Source organism: Bufo gargarizans, chromosome 3, assembly GCF_014858855.1.
Source record: "Bufo gargarizans isolate SCDJY-AF-19 chromosome 3, ASM1485885v1, whole genome shotgun sequence".
Classification (NCBI taxonomy): domain Eukaryota; kingdom Metazoa; phylum Chordata; class Amphibia; order Anura; family Bufonidae; genus Bufo; species Bufo gargarizans.
The window spans coordinates 392562849-392579405 of NC_058082.1; positions in this window are offsets into that span (position 1 = coordinate 392562849).

Here is a 16557-nt window from a genome sequence, read left to right on the forward strand (position 1 = left end):
TGTTGGGATATGTTCCCTGTCCATATGACTTATTGCTCCATGCAATCTTCATGTAGGTGGACACACTGTTCAAGAGAACCAAATCCACAATGAAAACCTGGCATAATTATGTGTTACATGCAAATTTGTTGTGTATTTTACTGCAGATTTGCCATGGATTTCATCCTATACATTGCAAATTCCACACTAAAACCAGCACACATAACTGACGCTGTACATTTCAAAATGGGAACAGCAGATGATTTTCTCCTTGGAAAAAATATGCTAAATGTACATGAGGTGTGTCAGATTTCATTCACTTTGCTGGCACTGTATTATGCGTTGTTTTTTTCCACAGAAACATCCATGTGGAAAAACTGCACATAATCTGCAAAGTGTGCAGGTGAACGTACAGAATATCCACACAAATTTATGTCTTTGAACCCAAAACCCCACCAAAAACCACAAGTGTTAATTGCGGGTTTCGGTGTGTATTAGGTCAGTTTTGCCACAGATCTTACCCTTCCTTTGAAAATAGTGAAATCCACACCAAAGCTACAAATATAGCCAACATGCTGCAGATTTCTAAATCCGCACGGCAAAGAGTACATGAGGTTTGTGCAATCTCATACCACCTAATATATATAAACCACCTAATATACCAGAGTCCACAGAAAATCTACTACTAAACGAGATAGACGAGGCGGCAAATCATAATGAGGTGGTTATTATGGGGGACTTCAACTACCCAGATATAGACTGGGAAACTGAAACTTGTATATCTCATAAGGGAATCAGGTTCTTGGCAATAACCAAAGACAATTACCTCTCCCAACTGGTTCAGGACCCGACTAGAGGGACGGCCATACTGGACTTAGTATTAACCAATAGGCCCGACAGAACAACAGACGTACAGGTTGGGGGACACCTGGGAAATAGTGACCATAAAGTAATAACCTTCCAATTATCATTCAAAAGAGCGTTTCTACAGGGAGGAACAAAAATACCAAACTTCCAAAAAGCTAAATTTAGCCAACTAAGAGAGGCCATAGGCCAAACTAACTGGGACAAAGTCCTCAAAAATAAAAATACAACCACAAAATGGGATATCTTTAAAAACATCCTAAAATCTCATTGTGAGAGGTACATACCGTATGGTAATAAAAGGTTAAGGAACAAAAAGAAACCAATGTGGATAAATAGAACTGTAAAGAAAGCAATAAATGACAAAAAGAAAGCATATCATTCACTGAAACAGGAGGGGAGCACGGAAGCAATGAAAAACTATAAGGAAAAAAATAGAACATGTAAAAAACAAATAAAAGCGGCCAAACTAGAGACCAAGAGATTAATTGCCAAAGAGAGTAAAACTAACCCTAAAATGTTCTTCAATTATATAAATGTTAAAAAGTATAAATCTGAAGGTGTCGGCCCTTTAAAGAGTAATGAGGGGAAAGTCGCAGAGAGCGATGAGGAGAAAGCAAAGCTGTTAAATATTTTTTTCTCCAATGTATTCACTGAGGAAAATAAATTGTCAGATGACATGCAGAATGCAAAAATAAATTCCCCATTAAAAGTGTCCTGTCTGACCCCGGAAGAAGTACATCAGCGACTTAAAAAGATTAAAATAGACAAATCGCCAGGACCGGATGACATACACCCCCGTATCCTAAAGGAATTAAGTAATGTCATAGCCAGACCCTTATTTCTGATATTTGCAGACTCTATACTGACAGGGAATGTCCCACAGGATTGGCGCATGGCATATGTGGTGCCAATATTCAAAAAGGGGCCAAAAACAGAGCCTGGAAACTATAGGCTGGTAAGTTTAACATCTGTTGTGGGTAAACTGTTTGAAGGTTTTCTGAGAGATGCTATATTAGATCATCTCAACAGAAATAAGCAAATAACGCCATATCAGCATGGCTTCGTGAGGGATCGGTCATGTCAGACTAATTTAATCAGTTTCTATGAGGAGGTAAGTTCTAGACTTGACAGCGGCGAATCAATGGATGTCGTATATCTGGACTTCTCCAAAGCATTTGACACTGTACCACATAAAAGGTTAGTATATAAAATGAGAATGCTCGGACTGGGAGAAAACATCTGTATGTGGGTAAGTAACTGGCTCAGTGATAGAAAACAGAGGTTGGTTATTAACGGTACACACTCAGATTGGGTCACTGTCACTAGTGGGGTACCTCAGGGGTCAGTATTGGGCCCTATTCTCTTCAATATATTTATTAATGATCTTGTAGAAGGCTTGCATAGTAAAGTATCAATTTTCGCAGATGACACTAAACTGTGTAAAGTAATTTACACTGATGAGGACAGTATACTACTACAGAGGGATCTAGAAAGATTGGAGGCTTGGGCAGATAAGTGGCAGATGAGGTTTAACACTGATAAATGTAAAGTTATGCACATGGGAAGGAAAAATGCAAGTCACCCGTACATACTAAATGGTAAAACACTCGGTAACACTGACATGGAAAAGGATCTAGGAATTTTAATAAACAGCAAACTAAGCTGCAAAAACCAGTGTCAGGCAGCTGCTGCCAAGGCCAACAAGATAATGGGTTGCATCAGAAGGGGCATAGATTCCCGTGATAAGAACATAGTCCTACCACTTTACAAATCGCTAGTCAGACCACACATGGAGTACTGTGTACAGTTCTGGGCTCCTGTAAACAAGGCAGACATAGCAGAGCTGGAGAAGGTCCAGAGGAGGGCATCTAAAGTAATAACTGGAATGGGGCAACTACAGTACCCTGAAAGATTATCAAAATTAGGGTTATTCACTTTAGAAAAAAGACGACTGAGGGGAGATCTAATTAATATGTATAAATATATCAGGGGTCAGTACAGAGATCTATCCCATCAGCTATTTATCCCCAGGACTGTGACTGTGACGAGGGGACATCCTCTGCGTCTGGAGGAAAGAAGGTTTGTACACAAACATAGAAAAGGTAAGAGCAGTGAGACTATGGAACTCTCTGCCTGAGGAGGTGGTGATGGTGAGTACAATAAAGGAATTCAAGAGGGGCCTGGACGTATTTCTGGAGCTTAATAATATTACAGGCTATAGCTACTAGAGAGGGGTCGTTGATCCAGGGAGTTATTCTGATTGCCTGATTGGAGTCGGGAAGGAATTTTATTTTTAATTTCCTGCAGATCTCATCCTTAAATTGAAAAGGGTGAAATCCACTCAAGAAAAATGCAGCAACACCTGACATGCCGCAGATTTAAAAATCCACATATCAGGTAAATTTCTGCACCTAAGGTAAAAAGAACGTGTAGATGAGATTTGTCTAATCTCATACACTTTGCTGGTACTCTATTACACAGTGCTTTTTTTCACATGAAAATCTGCACCATGTGCAGGCATCCTAAAAGTAACCTTAAAAATCTGCATTTCAGGGGGGCGTGGCCAACTGCCGGCATGAGAGCACGCGTACACCCTCTGCAATCCTTCGCCATCCTGACAAACTGCCTGACCCCAGGCTCAGATTGGACGGTGTGTAAACGCAGGAGGAGACCCCGCACACCAGTAATGGGGCCCAACAAAGCACAAACAGCCGCAGAGAGGCTGAAGGAGTTCGCTCGGTCCGAGGCCCAAAATGGCGCCGCGCCTGCCTCACCCTCGCGTGCTGCGATTACCCGAGGACAGGCTGCGCAGCAGGCGGAGGTTGAAGAGCCCACCGAGCCCGAGTTCACCCTCAAGGCGGCATATGATCAGCTGCTGGTGGCGATATCATCGTGTCAGTCCTCGCTCACGGGCAAGCTGGAGGAGGTGAGAGTCGATGTCAGCCTGCTACGCCATGACATGCAACAGCTGAGGGACCGAGTCAAGACCACTGAAGATCGGGTCTCGGCCCTGGAGGACTCGACCAGACCATTGGAGGGGAGAGTGCAGGTGCTAGAGCGAGCGGTGGGCCAATGGCAGCAGAAGTGTGACGACCTAGAAAATAGGTTGCGACGCAATAATGTGCGGATCCTGGGCCTACCTGAAAAGGCTGAGGGACGAGACCCAGCGGCGTTCCTGGAAACCTGGTTCAGAGAGCAGTTCCCGGAGGCATCATTTACATCAGCCTACGCTGTGGAAAGGGCCCACCGTGTCCCCGCCAGGCAACCACCACCCGGAGCCCCCCCCCAGACCGCTTCTGGTGCGCCTCTTAAACTGGAGAGATCGGGATCTCATCCTCAGCCAGGCTAGGAGCAAGCAAGACATCCGGCATGAGAATGCTAGAATTTCCCTCTTTCCGGACTTCTCCGCGGATCTCCAGAAGAGGAGAGCTACCTTTGTTGCAGTCAAGCGTCGCCTCCGTGAGCTGAATCTACAATATTCAATGGCTTACCCAGCTCGCCTTAGGGTGATTGACGGAGAGAAGACCGTTTTCTTCAACGACCCAAGGGAGGCCGAGGACTGGGCCTCGAGGATGGCTGCGCGCCCTCCGCCGCGTTGATCTGCTCGCCGTTCGCATCGCAAGTACTATGTGCCCCCACATGTCTGCAAAGTGCGGGACCCTGTTATTCGAAAGGCTTTGATGCTGATACTGGCCTTAATGTTTGCTGCGTTGAGGTGACGTTAATGCACTGTTTTGTTGGTCTCAGAAGAGAATTATGGGGACACTTACGATGCGATTAATGGATGATGTTTATTTGCGCTCCTTTTGTTGGAGAAGTGGATGGCGGTTTTCATTATTGTGCTGCAAGGGGGGTGGGAGCGTCACCTGTGTGGTATTAACAGCTTTAGCTGGCCTAAAGCCTGACACACTCAGGTTGTTCATGTTCTCGTTATATGTTGTGTTACAGTATGCTCCTGTTTGCTCGTATCAAGTATGGCTATCACTAACCGTTTCAATTGCAGAATGGCCGCTGACATGGAGGGTTCAGATGCTTAATCTGGGGGCGAATGCAGCCAATGGGAGGGTGTATGTCAGAGATTCCTACGACACGTCGATATGGCCCCCTTGAGAGTCATGTCCTGGAACGTCAGAGGGCTGGGGGATCCTAGAAAGAGGATTGCAGTGTTTTCCCAGATCAGGTCCTTTAACCCCCAGATATTGGGACTTCAGGAGACCCATCTCACCCCAGAAACGGGCCACAGGTTGAAGAAGCCTTGGGCTCACCATTTATTTAATGCCTATGGCAGCTCACACTCTAGGGGGGTCGCCCTACTGTTTCACAGGAGCCTCCGGTGTGAGATCCAAAGGTCGGTTGTAGATCAGGGGGGTCAGTATATTTTTGTATTTGCCTACATAGACACCCTTCCATATGTGATTGTCAACCTATATAACCCGCCCCCTGCCTCTCTTTCCTTGCTGCAAGCGGTGGTAGGTTTTGTGACTCAATACCCTGCCGCCCGCTTCTTGTGTATGGGAGACTTCAATCAGGTGATGAGCGAAGCTGCGGATAGGTTTAGCGGCGGGGCTGACAGAGGTGGGTTGGGAGGGGATTCTTCAACCCTTGCTAGGATTTCTCGGGAGATGGGCTGGATAGAGGTATGGAGGGCTAGGAATCCCACTGCCAGGGAATATTCCTGCTTCACCCCCTCCAGAGGTGCTCTATCAAGAATAGATTACCTGTTCTGCAACTCCTTAGTGTACACGGATGTGGTGGACGTTAGATATGGTCCCCAGGGCCCCTCTGATCATGCCCGATTCTGGCTGAGCTGACAATGTCTGGCCCCTTGAGTCCGGGTAACAAAATGCGGATCCATCCCTTCTGGCTTTCCCTGTTTGGCCTAACGGACAGGATCCCAGATCAGCTTAAGATGTTCTTTGAGGCCCAGGGAGCCTCCACTGATCCCCTGCTATTATGCGAAACTTTAAAAGCATACCTTAGAGGTTGCATCAAGTCCTCTATATCCTATGTTAAAAAAGAATCACAGCATAAGGAGGAGGAATTGTTTGCTAGATGCAGGGTGGCGGAGAGGGCATTTACTGACTCTCCCACGGAGGAACGCAGAGGGGAGTGGTTGATAGCGGGTAGACAGTATATGTTGCATCTGGAAGAGAAGAGCAAGAGGAAGCTGTTTTTCCTTAAGCAACAGGCTTTTGAGACGGGTAATCAGGCAGGGAAGCTGCTCGCTCATATAGCGCGTGCCAATACCATGGCCCCGCCAATTCTTCGTCTCCGGGAGACAGATGGCGGTATAGTGGAGTCGGTTCAGGGCATCTTGCAGTGCTTACACAGCTTTTACGCGGATTTGTATAAATCGGTGGCCACATACTCAGAAGGGGATCTAGAGGCATATTTAAGTGAGGTGCCCCACCCTCAGTTGAGCAGCCTGGATAGAGGCATTATGGAGGAGGATATCACCCTGGAGGAAGTCGAGAGAGCTATCATGGATTTGCCAGCGGGTAAGGCTCCTGGCCCGGATGGCATTCCAGTGGAGGTGTATTCTAGATATAGGGAGATCCTGGGCCCACAGCTGCTGGAATTATTTAGGGCTGTACACTCCCGCGGATCCTTGCTGGAATCCATGCTTGACGCCTCCATTGTCGTGATTTTGAAGCCTGGCAAGGATCCGCTGGACTGCGGATCTTATCGTCCAATTTCGCTTTTGAACCTGGACTATAAAATCCTGACTAGGATATTGGCCAACAGACTGAACAAGGTGATAACGTCTGTAATTCATGTTGATCAATCTGGCTTTATGCCCGGAAGGTCCACATCGGATAATATTAGGAGGGCGCAAGTGATTGCCCAAATTGGAGTTGCTCAGAAAGAAAGGTGGGCTATGGCCTCTCTTGACACGGCTAAGGCTTTTGATTCCCTAGAATGGCCCTTTTTATCTGCCGTGCTGAGGGGATTTGGCTTTGGTCCCAATTTTGTTAGATGGGTTGGAATTCTGTATAAGAACCCCTCTGCCCGTATTCAACTCAATGGAGCGCTCTCAGACAAAATCTCTCTGCTCAGAGGTACGAGGCAGGGGTGCCCACTCTCGCCTCTCTTGTTCACCATAGCGATAGAACATCTGGCCTTAAGGATTAGGCAGGATCCTGTGCTCCGGGGGGTGAATGTGGATGATAGGGAAGATAGGATTGGGCTGTACGCTGATGATTTGGTTCTGTTTATGTCCAGCCCAGACGCATCTCTCCCGAGAGCGATCGAGGTCATTGTGTCCTTTGGGCGTTTCTCTGGGCTGCATATAAACTGGGGCAAATCGGCGATCATGCCGTTGTGGGACCACGATTGGCCGGATACTCACTGCAACCTACCTGTTGTGGATAGATTCAAATATCTGGGGGTCATGATCACCAAATCGCCACAGCTCTCATATGCGCTGAACATTGACCCCTTAGAGTCGTTGTTCCAAGAGAAATTTAGAACGTGGGAGTCCCTTCCTTTATCAGTTATGGGTAGACTGAAGTTGGTGAAAATGATACTGTTGCCTAAGGGTCTATACTTGCTGTCCCATGCCTGTACCCCGATTCCCAGGGGATTTTTTAAGCGCATCCACGCCATGACCGTGGCCTTTGTCTGGGGTAATGCCAGAAGAAAGCTCTCGCTCCCGGTTCTTCAGAGATCAAAGCTGCATGCGTCTATGTACTTCATAGCCAGTCAGTTGCGGTTTCTGAGGTGCTGGGTTACCGAAGCTCCTCGGCTTAACGCTGAGGCTTACTTACATGGGCATCTCGGACTTAGCACGCTATGGCCTGTGGACAGCAGAATGTCCTCCCGATTCATAAATTGGCCCATCAAGTTTGGCAGGCGTCAAAATTAAACTTATACAAGGACCTGCCCAGCGAGATCCCCATATGGGATAACTGCATGTTACTGCATCTGTCACGGTTGGAGGGAGTATAAGAGTGGAGGAGGCATGGGATACGCGCTCTAGGGGATGTATTTGAGGGAGGGCAGCTGATCTAGTTTTCCCAGGTACAGGAGAGGTTTAGAGTACCGCGTACCCTCTTTTATAGATACCTCCAGCTGAGGCACGCAGTACAAGCCCAATTTCGAGGAGATGACAGAGGTATATCCAAGTACCCCATCATTGGTGTTCTGAGATCCCAGGGACCTAGAGGGATGATATCAGGGATGATATATTATACTCACCTGCTGGATTGTCAAATGCGGGCGACCCCACTTGCTGTGGAGACGAAATGGAAAGGGCACATACCCTCTCTGACTTCTGAGGAATGGGAGGAGGCACTGCTGGCTCCGACAAGGGTGTCCCCTTCGATCAATAATAGAATGACACAGCTCTTTATACTACATTATAGTTACCTGTCCCCCACCAGATTGCACAAAATGGGGAGGTTGGATCACACTCGGTGTCACAGGTGCGGCGCGGAGGGCGCCAACTTTTGGCATATGTTATGGGACTGCCCGGGCATACGTCAGTTTTGGGTCTCGATTTTGGAGGTTCTCAAGACCTTGGTCCCTCCGACGATGCGGCTGTGCCCCAAGATGTGCATTCTGGGTATTGTAGACGAGGAAACTTGGTCGCATTACCACAGGTTCTTCCTGGAAAGGACCCTGTTCTTGGCCAGAAAAGCGATTGCGCTGCGCTGGATGGGGGAGTCTCTTCCCTCGAGGGGTCAATGGCTGTCGCTGGTAAATAGTGCGATTTCCATGGAAAAAGTGGTCTATAAACACAGGGGGTGCACACAGAAGTTTGATAGGGTCTGGTCTGAGTGGTGCTCCTCGCCGCTTACTTTGCACGCAACGCGCCCGTAGAGGTTGGTTGAGGTTTGCTTGACCAGTGAGGATCTTTTCCTTGGTGTCTCTCGAGATCTCTGACATAGGATGTTACTGGGGGAGTCCACTGGGGCTCTCTCACTCCTGTTGATTATGTGTTACTGACATGTATGCCTCCTACCTGCATCCCCAGAACTGCGGATTTGTAGCATTTGTGTTAATCATTTCTGATAGACCCCTGCGTGGGCCTTTGTGATGTCATGTGTACGCCATACTTGTTTTGCTATCCTTGAATAAAACGAGTTTAAAAAAAAAAATCTGCATTTCAGGTCAAATTCTGTGCTGAAAATGTCCGCTTTATGTAGATGTGGTTTGTTAAAATATCATAAGGACTTTTTAGGAAATCAGTCCTTTCTTTTGTCTTTTAACCCCTTATGGACTGGGCTCATTTTCACCTTAAGGACCAGGCCATTTTTTGGAAATCTGACCAGTGTCACTTTATGTGTGAATAACTTTAAAACACTTTTACTTATCCAGGCCATTCTAAGATAGTTTTTCGTCACATATTGTACTTCATGACACTGGTAAAATGGAGTAAAAAAAAAAAATGCATTTTTATTTATCACAAAAAAAAATGTACCAAAAATTTGGAAAAATTTGTAAATTTCCAAGTTTCAATTTCTCTACTGCTATAATACATAGTAATACCTCCAAAAATAGTTATTACTTTACATTCCCCATACGTCTACTTCATGTTTGGATCATTTTGGGAATGACATTTTATTTTTTTGGGGATGTTACAAAGCTTAGAAGTTTAGAAACAAATCTTGAAATTTTCAAAAACCCACTTTTTAAGGACCAGTTCAGGTCTTAAGTCACTTTGTGAGGCTTACACAATAGAAACCACACCCCTCAAGGTATTCAAAACTGATTTTACAAACGTCGTTAACCCTTTAGATGTTCCACAAGAGTTAATGGCAAATGGAGATGACATTTCAGAATTTAAATGTTTGGTCAAATTTTCCATTTTAAAGCATTTTTTCCAGTAACAAAGCAAGGGTAACAGCCAGACAAAACTCAATATTTATTGCCCTGATTCTGTAGTTTGCAGAAACACCCCATATGTGGTCATAAACTACTGTACGTGCACACGGCAGGGCGTAGAGAGAAAGGAGCGCCGTGTGATTTTTGGATGGCAGATTTTGCTAGACTGGTTTATTTACACCATGTCCCATTTAAAGCCCCCTGATGCACCCGTAGAGTAGAAACTCCATAAAAGTTACCCCATCTAAGAAACTACACCCCTCAAGGTATTCAAAATTGATTTTTACTAACTTTGTTAACCCTTTAGGTGTTCCTCAAGAGTTTTTGGCAAATGGAGATTACATTTCTGAATTTAAATTTTTGGGAAAATTTTCAATTTTAATCCATTTTTTCCAGTAACAAAGCAAGGGGTTAACAGCCAAACAAAACTCAATATTTAAACACAATTAGACTGGCTCACAGTATTTTTGCATTTATTACACTTGATAAAAATCACAATTATTTACTATTGTAATTATAAAATGATAAAATTCATTGCCCACTAAATGTTAAACATATCCTAATAATATATCAAAGTAGCATAAATAGGTGGGTATTTTAAATGCGGAGCTCACGCATATACCCAACTAACAGGAGTACTCCAAAGGGATAATAGGACCACTTGATTATGCTGTGTGGTGTCAGTCAGTAGCGCATTGAATCCATACTTTGACAATGTTCAGATAGTTATGAAATAACTTGCCAAGTGCTCAACATACCAATCGGTAAGAAGATATCCACCCTGCGGTCCACGGTATGTTCTTATAATGTCCGGAAGATACTTTGTACTTATTTTCGTAGCGGTATCCGCTAACTACCTCCTGCCACGAGGTAGTATCACCGCTTCTCCTTCTCGGCATCTCACGTGACCTGACCTATAGATGGTTCACTTGGTCGGGATGGTTTAGCATGGGAACAGGACATCATTTCCCCCAAACTCGGGGCGGACCTGGTCCTATGGCGGCGCTATATTGATGATGTTTTATTAATATGGAGAGGCTCATATGCCTCACTGATGCAGTTCATACAAGAAATTAATGATAATGAGCTCAATCTGAAATTTACGGCAAATATTAATTCACAAGCTGTTGAGTTCCTGGACTTGCATATACACAAAAAACAGAAAACATTTGTCTGTAGCACGTTTCAAAAAGATGTAGCCAAAAATAGTTTTATCTTAAGCACAAGCTGCCACCTTCCAAGGTGGCTTTTAAATGTCCCTTACTCCCAGTTTAGACGTTTAAAACGGAATTGCACAGAAAAAGAACAGTTTGAGGCAGAGGCAGAACACATGAAAACACAATTTTTAGCTAAAAAATATTCCAATGGACTATTGGAGGATGCAATCAAAAAAGTAAGACAATTGGATAGAACTACCTTTTTTAAATCTGAGGCAATATCTAAAAGCATTAGAGATAAAGAACAAACTGCAAAAATGATTCTCCCATTCAATAAAGACTATTGGATGGTGAACAACATCATACATAAACACTGGCATCATCTAAAAAATGATAAAATCTTGGGCTCTATACTCCCGGCTCTTCCTCCAATTGTCTATACTCGGGCCCCCAATCTAGGGCTTCAGGTAGCCCCCACGATAAGAAAAAAGAGCATAGAACCAATGATAACTCCATGGTCCAATCTAAAAGGCTTTTTCAGGTGTGGTTGCTGCCACAATTGCAGACAGACCCACTTTGAGAGAAACTTGAGAACTATATCTTCAACATCCAATGATTTCAAGTGGGAGATTAAAGAAATTCTATCATGCAATAGCAAGGCAGTTATCTATGTCATACAATGTCCATGCCCAAAACAGTATATAGGACGGACCAAAAGAGTGTTCAAAACTAGGATCGCAGAACATATTAATAACATTAAAAAACAATCAGAAACACACCCCCTGTCAAAACATTTCAAATTACATCATGCAGGAGATCCTAGTAAATTGAGATACTGTGCTATCCAGTCAGTTAAATCAGACTGGAGAGGAGGGGACTTCTTGGCAAAAATGTCCAGACAAGAATCAAAGAAGATCTTTGAGTTTGGGTCCCTGATGCCACAGGGGCTGAATTCAGAGATAGAAATTTTTGGTTTCCTATAGGGGAGGGGGGTGGGACCACATGGTTAGTCGGTGTTGGGCTGTGTAGCGACACGCCGACATTCCCTGCGTTCCTCCCCCCCCCTCCCTCCCACGTAAATCAGTCCAGGACCTTCACACCCAGGATCCATCTATAAAGTTGTCAATACCATACCATCATTGCTTATCCATGTCTGATTTTTATTTTTATATTTATTTTTATTTTCATATTTATTTTATTTTTATATGTCTATTTGTATTTTTATTTTCATTCATTCATTTTCTGTATCCATTTTCTAAATCTTGATTTTATTTCTATGACAATTGTACTCCATTTTATCTTTATTGTCTTTTTTTATTGTTCATTTCACCTATTATCTATCTTTATTTTTATTTCTATTTCTATATAGAAGGATTTCTATTTTTTAAAAATAATGTCTATAGTTCTTTTTATATCTGGTACTATATAGCATATATATGTTGCCCACTAAGCATGACACATGTGTGTCAAAATCCCGTGTCTGGATCCATGACAAAATCAGGCTGCAAGTGGTAAATCCCTTGCAGCCAAATAATTAAGAATCCAGACCAGATATTTCATTAAACCCAAAAAGGGGATATAAAGACATGTCCAGTCTGTCTACATGTAGCATTTCACATTTGCCTACTGAAGAAGGAACTACGGTTCTGAAACGCGTCTAGGATAAATCAGTGTGAACTGGACCCAGCCAGTGGTGCGCTATTTCTGTCTAAGTGCAAAAAAGGATCCGTGCTATTTATCATCTAGAACCACCTGAGAAAAATCCATGCGGTAACGGCAGCGACTTAATTCTCTAAAGAGGACTGATTCAACTACCATCTAAACAGTTCCTGTGAAGGGGAATTGAACCCCGTACCGGTATAGCTCTGCTACACGAACTCCCGCTACTCCGACTGGCGCAGGTGGATGTCATCACCGACCAAGTGAACCATCTATAGGTCAGGTCACGTGAGACGCCGAGAAGGAGAAGCGGTGATACTACCTCGTGGCAGGAGGTAGTTAGCGGATACCGCTACGAAAATAAGTACAAAGTATCTTCCGGACATTATAAGAACATACCGTGGACCGCAGGGTGGATATCTTCTTACTGATTGGTATGTTGAGCACTTGGCAAGTTATTTCATAACTATCTGAACATTGTCAAAGTATGGATTCAATGCGCTACTGACTGACACCACACAGCATAATCAAGTGGTCCTATTATCCCTTTGGAGTACTCCTGTTAGTTGGGTATATGCGTGAGCTCCGCATTTAAAATACCCACCTATTTATGCTACTTTGATATATTATTAGGATATGTTTAACATTTAGTGGGCAATTAATTTTATCATTTTATAATTACAATAGTAAATAATTGTGATTTTTATCAAGTGTAATAAATGCAAAAATACTGTGAGCCAGTCTAATTGTGTTTCAGTATTCTTTGGTTTTCAGCTGGTATCTGAAAGACTGGGCTCCAGTAGGTTGCTGGTGAGCTCCTCTGAATTGTCTATTGCTATTTTTAAAACTCAATATTTATTGCCCTGATTCTGTAGTTTGTAGAAATACTCCATATGTGGTCATAAACTACTGTACGGGCACACGGTAGGGCTTAGAGGGAAAGGAGCGCCGTGTGGATTTTGAAAGGGAGATTTTGCTGGACTGGTTTATTTACACCATGTCCCATTTGAGGCCCCCCTGATGCACCCCTAGAGTAGAAACTCCATAAAAGTTACCCCATTTTGAAAACTATGGAATAAGGTGGCAGTTTTGTTGGGACTATTTTTAGGGTACATATGATTTTTGGTTGCTTTATATTACATTTCTGTGAGGCAAGGATACCAAAAATAGAAATTCTGAAATTTCATCTCCATTTGCCATACCTAAAGAGTTACTAAAGCAGTGTTTCCCAACCAGTGTGCCTCCAGCTGTTGCAAAACTACAACTCCCAGCATCCCTGCACAGCCAAAGGCTGTCCAGGCATGCTGGGAGTTGTAGTTTTGCAACAGCTGGAGGCACACTGGTTGGGAAACACTGTACTAAAGTATGTAAAATCAGGTTTAAATACCTTGAAGGGTGTAGTTTCTTAGATGGGGTCATTTATATGGAGTTTCTACTCTAAGGGTGCATTAGGGGTTCTTTAAACAGGAAACGGTGCCCAAAAAAAGGCCATCAAAATCTGCCTTCCAGAAACCATATGGCATTCCTTTCCTTCTGCGCCCTGCCGTTTGGTCATACACCAGTTTAAGACCACATATGGAGTGTTTCTGTGAACTGCAGAATCAGGGTAATAAATATAAAGTTTTGTTTGGCTGTTAACCCTTGCTTTCTTGCTGGAAAAAATTTATTAAAATGGAAAATTTGCCAAAAAATAGCTGTTTTGGCACCGTATTTATTTTATTGACCGTGTTCATCTGAGGGGTGAGGTCATGGGGTATTTCTATAGCGCAGATTCTTACGGGCGCGGCGATACCCAATATGTCTACTTTTTTATTTTAGTTTTACAAAATATCAATATCATCGCCTCCATCAGATCAGGGCCTTGAGGACTGCCTCATAGAACTGGAGGATTTTCCCTGTGTTGCCAGTGCTCCGGGACAGCACAAAAGCGTTGTACAAGGCAACCTGTACCAAGTTGACCACAACTTTTTTGTACCATGCCCGGGTTTTGTGCATTGCGTTATATGGCTTGAGGACTTTATCAGAGAGATCAACTCCTCCCATATACTGATTGTAGTCGACGATACAATCGGGATTGAGGACCGTTGCTGCGGTATCTCGCACAGGGACAGGAGTGATGCAGTTACCGTGAATTTTGGACAGTACAATGACATCCCTCTTGTCCTTATAAAATCTGGCAGCTCAAAGAGTTTATTTTCTGCTGCAGCTAAGGGGGCATGTGCATGCTCTCCCTATCACAGCTTAGGGGCCAGTTGAAGGTGGAAACTCAGTATGTGCGGCCATCTCAGTTGAGCAGGTCAAAGAAATAAGGGAAAAAAAAAAAAACTGCAGGTGGTGCTACACAGATACATTTTATTGAATAACTGTGGCTATGCAAAATTTTAAATTAAATATAAATACAAAAGTATTCAGGTGCTGGTTTGAAAACTGTGGAATATTTTTTGTGGGACAACCCCTTTAAATGCTGTGGGGGCAAAAAATAAAATCTCTCTGTAACAGCTTTTTTTTATATAAACGTAACTTTCATTTGTAAAATAAAACGTAGGTCAGCATCCTTACACAGGACAAGTATGGATTTGCAGATGATTGCCACAATATCCTTACAGATATGGCTGAAATGTGTACTAATGGTAAATTTGTCATATGTAGAGGCACATCTATCTTGAGATGATCATCTTGTTGTGTACACAGGTTCTTCCAGCAGCAGCCCTTTCTTTGGCCCCACTTAAATGATTGACATTATAAACGCGGTTGCTCAATCCGATCAATATGTGTTCACATTTCCTTTCAAATGCAGACTCTTCACTGGAAACTCTTCTTGCCCTAACAAATTCACACATGTGTGGGTTTTTGTAGGTCTGCAAAAGCCTCTAATACGAACACGTCACTCGACAGGCCCTTATCAATTGGGCATTCAAAAGATGACTAGCAATCGGAAGTTGGTGACTACCGTATTTTTTGCCCTACAAGACACACTTTTCCCCCCCAAAAGTGGGAGGAAAATGGCAGTGCATCTTATGGGGCGAAAGCTGCCATTTTTACACTGATGCACCGCTGACCGCAAACTGCACAGCGCGGCCGGCATGTGTATCAGCAAGAGGGGAGGAGGGGCTAGCCTTTAGTTTCGTAATGGCAACAGGGCCGATGCAGTCACTGTATTCTATCGCACCGGGCCCCGCTCACTGTACTAATGCCATCTACTGTAACTGCAGGAATTCAATGGTTAACTATAGATATGTTTGATCCAGCGCTGAGCAGCCTGTACTTACGATCATAACAGGCTGGAGGAAAGAGGCTGGGCGGGAACTGGCAGCGCAACTTCCTATGTCACGTGCCTGCTCCACCCACTTTATGAATGAAGCAGGTGGCACAGGCATGTGACATAGGAACTTACGCTGCCAGGGCCCGCCCGCCCAGCCTCCAGCCTGCTATGATCGTAAGTACAGGCTGCTCAGTGGTGCAATAGAATACAATGACTGCACTGGGCCCCCGCTGCCATTTAAAAACTAGTGTAGATGCCAGACCCACCCCCTGTATTGGGGGTCATTCACAGTGGCTGACACTGTTATGGGGGAGATATGTGGATGTCAAATAGCATAAAATGCTATTTATCTGTCATCCACAGATCCCCCCCATAGTGTCATGTCAGCCACAGACGCCCCCATAACAGTGTCAGCCACAGACGCCCCCATAAAAGTGCCATCCACAGACCCCCATAATAGCATCATTCACAGGCTACCATTAGTTCAAAGCCCACCAAAAGCACACATTTTGGTTCAAATTTTTTTTCTTATTATTTTCCTCCTCAAAAACCTAGGTGCGTCTTATGGGCGAAAAATACAGTATTTCTACAGAATTGGGATGCAATATGTATAATAATGACCTCAGGCCTTATTAAAAGGATAATAGGATGAGTGCTACACCTGGCCAGTCTAATACGCTGAGAGGCTGATGAAAAAGATCCTGGTTCTCTTTGGAATAATTGGGTGCAGTCAGTGAAAGCATGCATGTCAGTCCACTTGGTTTATCTGATGTACCTGTAGACCAAAAGCACCTGAGTGAGCACAAC